Source organism: Chelonoidis abingdonii, chromosome 11, assembly GCF_003597395.2.
Source record: "Chelonoidis abingdonii isolate Lonesome George chromosome 11, CheloAbing_2.0, whole genome shotgun sequence".
NCBI classification, from domain to species: Eukaryota; Metazoa; Chordata; order Testudines; family Testudinidae; genus Chelonoidis; species Chelonoidis abingdonii.
Window position 1 is genome coordinate 15,399,655 of NC_133779.1, and position 4,531 is coordinate 15,404,185.

Here is a 4,531-nt window from a genome sequence, read left to right on the forward strand (position 1 = left end):
TGTTTGCCACGTTTTCAGGTGCAATGGTAATAGTGGGGGTGGGAAGCCAGTGGAATGCAGGATGACTAGGAGCAGGGAACTGCTGATTCCAAAAGCTATTCAGTTTCAGATTCTATCTATCCGTGCAGTGTTTGAAGGCGCAGATATTTTCCATGGATGGCAAGGGACAAGAAGGCTTGCATGTACAAGACTGGTGGTAAGTTGCTACGTTTCCTCCCGAGTCTGAGAAAGGCATAAATCACAATCACCCCATCCCAGAGCATGCCCAGGGGATAAAATATAAAATACTCACCCGCCACATCCAACAGCCAGAAAGCAGGAGACTACAAGCTAACACAGATCAACCCTTACTGGGCAGGAAGCCTCTAGACAACAGAGCGACTCCAGGGCCTGCTCCCATCCAGCCACGTATGCTGACCAGGAACCATAAGCACCCCTGAGACTGCAGGAGAGTTCCAGTTTTTCCCCATGTCCCAGTGGTACTTCAAAGCACTGGACCGTGCAGGAGAAGAGCCCACAACACCTTCCTCCAGATTTGAGGTGGGGCGAAGGCGCTTCCATTTCTAAGCGCCGAATCCAGCTCTGGAGTTCCTGTCTCTAGTGGCTCTATCCCCTTACCTTTGCTCCCTCCTTTACATTCCTCTTTCACTTCTGTTCCCACGTCCCCCCTTTCCCCTGTCTCGTTACCTCCACCCTATTCCCATCACTTCCGCACTGGCTTTACCCCTCCTGTTCTTCTCCTGTTTCACCTCCTTGTGTTCCATTCCCCCCTCCATCTGTTCCTCTCTGAGGCTCCTAGAGGTTACCACGTTTCCCTTGGGCCCAGGAGTGTTTCCAGATGCGCCCAGAGTTGTAAGCAGGACGCTGCGTCCCTTGTTTCCAGGAATACGACCCATGGAAGTGCTGCGGACAGGATCTTGCACGGCACGTGATTACGTCTACCTTGAGCCTATCCATGTGCATAGCAGGCATGCCCCCGCAAGAATCGCCAAGCATGGTGAAGCAACTCGACTGGGAAGGAAGTGGAAGGTTAGGAGGGAATCTGCTCGTCACAGGCCAGCGTTTCACTGCCATGAGTGTGTGCGCCAGCCCTGCTGCACCCCAGGGCCAATGGAAAACCAAACATTGAATAACCACATTGGGGTGGCAACTGAATGCTTCATTTGATTTTGATCTCTTAAAGTAATCAGCCAAAATTGTTCATCGGCCAATTTATGATGACCCTCGCAGGCTCACTTGTTATTTCCTTTACGCTCCCTGGCCTAAAGTAATTACATTGCCAATAAATTCTGTTCCTGCAATGACAGACAAATGCTTCCTGGGGACAGGAAGGATGTGAAAGTTCAAGACTGTAACTTTGCATGAATTCGGTGGTGTGAAAGTGCGAGATGGGCAGCCCTGGGACTGACACCTCGCCTGCCCTGCAGCTAGGAATAGTGGCTGCCAAGCTTACCACTGCTACAATCTGATTCTGAGTCTTGATTACAGCACGGCTTTAACGCCCTCTGCAGACTCCATCATTTCATGAAGTTACCTCCCACTTTACGACATCGGCCGTATGGGTAAGCCATGGCACCTGTCGGACTGCCTCAAGTGGGGGAGGGCACAATGATCTCAGTATCTTCTAAGGCTCTGCTGAGACAGGGTAGCCAGGTAATGCCTTGTGGTATGACTCTGTGATCTCTCTCAGTGATTAAAGGTATGCCTGCCCATTGGTATCTAGCAACTGTTCCAGGGAATGTGTCTGGAAGAACATGATTGGAGCTCGTTACACCATTGGGGATAGGGGACTAATACCCACAAAAAACCTTACATGGGCACCAAAAAAGCCACAGACAGCAATTAACATTCTAGCTATCCAAGCCATGCCCCAGGCAGGATTTTAAACCAAGAGCTCACAGTGAATAGGTTTCCTATCCTGCCAAACACAAGTCGGGGCTCCTGGGGCTTCGTAACCAATAAAGGTTTGTCGTCCAAGACGTTAAGAGAACCCACACTTTACTGCTAACCCTAGTTGCCAGAGCCGATGGCCTGATGCCCCTGACATCAATGCATGTCGGCCGATGGCTGAGGAAAGACAGAAATAATAAAAGGAGACTGGAACTGCCTCAGCCAAGCAGACATGGCAGGAAGTGACCTCAGCATTAAGTATTTTTGAACTAAAAGGTTGTTTTTTGGGGAAAAAAAACCCTGGCGCTGGCCGCTATTAGGATAAGATGTTTGATTGTCCAATACTCAAAACCGATTGACACAAATAATGGTGAATTAAAAATATATCCCACCAACGAGCATTAAAATGACAGCTTTCAGTTGACTGTTTAGTTACGTGAGAAACAAGTACCGGGGAAACTTCCACTTTTTGAATGCGGTTGGGTTTTTAGGCCCTAACTGTATACATTTAGTTCACAGCAAAGGCTGAGTAAACAAGTGAAACGTTTACGATCAGCGTAGCTGTCTTATCTCAGGGGTATGAAAAATCCACCCTCTGAGATGTAGCCTCCAACCTAACCCCCGAGTGAGACAGGGGCTATGGTTTGACCAGAAGAGAACTTCCAAATCCGCTCTGCTACAAGCCTCCCAGGAGGTGGATCACTACACAAAGGAAGAAACCCCCGTGGCGCTGTAGTGAGTGTCTACGCTGAATAGGCTACAAGGGAAGATTATAGTGCTATGGTCTTGGAATTGGGGAGAACCACCGTGAAGAGGTAGAGGGGGAGGGAGGAGGCTAGGTGCCTCTCAAAACTGCACTTTCTGAAGTACAGCCACTGCCAAACCCAAGAGACCTAAAGGTCAGTGAAGGTGCTCAGGGGGGTCTCTTATTGGTCAGGTGGAGTTGGAGGGGCCTATGGAAGGGCACAATGCACCTGAATTCCATGATGCAATAAAAGATTTTGGAGAGAAATCTGAAAAACGCTGGTGGCTGGCCTGGTTCTACGTATAGTGTGAAACCACTGCACCTGAAGCCGCAGTTTCGGGACACAGTGAAAGGCGTCCATGTTAGACCTCCACATCAGTGCTTAATTCGGCTCTGTTGGAATTCTACAACGGATTATAACAGGGAAGATTTACATCTCCATCCGATAACAGCGTGACAGCACAGGAAAACAGAGCAGGGGTAGTGAATCAGGTGACAAGTCTGCAGTTTACATATCAACCCTGTTTGAGATCAGAACAACAGCTGTAAACAGGTTTAAAAAAATTCAAGAGAGCATGGTCCCTGAGATCTAAGTCCAAACACAGCTGCAGGCCTTGACGTTTTTCAACAGGCCTCCATTTCCACTAGCAGCACTTCTTGGTCAGTAACACACAGAAATAATGCAATGAAGACTAAGAAATTGTGTATAATGGAGGCGAAATGTTGTAGGTGCCGAAATGGGAGCGCACCCTTTGCAATCAGTATAGCTAGGGAGGTGTTAAGGGTCATTACAGAAGGCAGCTTTCCCTCAGTTGCCCCAACCTCCAAGAGTAATCAGATACGATATCACTCCTCCTCCATTTTTCCCTTAGGTTTTACACCTCTTCCTGGGAGAGCTCGATAGACTTTAAGGTCAGACGGGACCATATGAACATGCTAATTCTGACCTCTTACCCATGGCCCAGGCCATACAATTTTCACCAATCGCGCTTCTATAACAAACTCCTAACCTATGCTGAGTTATTGAAATCCGTCAAATGTGGTTTGAAAACCTCAGCGAAGAGAAATCTCCCAGCAGTGACCTGTGCCCCATTCTGCAGAGGAAGGCCAAAAACCTCCAGGCCTCTGCCAATCTGATTAATAGACAAAATACAACTGAAATTAACTTCCAGACTCCAAAGACGAAAAGTCCATTCAGAATGCAACACCAACCCAAGATTCTCTTCGTCCTCCATACCACCTGCCTGGAGACCTCTGCCACAGCTTCCTGAGCCTCAGTACAACCCTGTCCCACTGCCCCACAACTTCTCTCATGATACTGGAGATCAATCCAGTTTCCCCTCTAGGTGGGCTCATCCTGTAATGACAGCTAGAGCCATGGACTAAGCCAGCCCTGAGTAGCCAACCTCCTGTTACAGTGCTGACTCTGCACTGAAAACCCTTGCCCCAGGCAAACTTCTACTTGAGGGATCTTTATCTGTTTCTTCCGAATTCCTGAGGCCGTTCGAAGCTTGTTTTCATCTGCAAACCCTCTAATGCTCTCCTTCAATTCGTATCTTTTTCCTCAAGGCAGCTCCCTAAACTTCAAATTGCGCCAATTTCTGCTGGGTTGCTTGCCGGAGAAGAGTAAAGACCTTTGCCTCTACCCTCCTGCCACGCTGCATTGCACAGACTCGACTTTAAGGCCAAGAAGGGAAGCCATCACAAATCAATCCAGTCTGACGACCTGCACAGCACGAACCTCACCACCCATACTGCATCGACCCAAATCCCAGCCTGAGTTACTTGAGTCCCTCATATCTTAATTTAGACTCAAGTTTCAGAGAATCTATCATTAACTCCAATCACACCAGCACAGAGACCCATGTCTAATGCTAGTATAGGAAGTCAGCACAC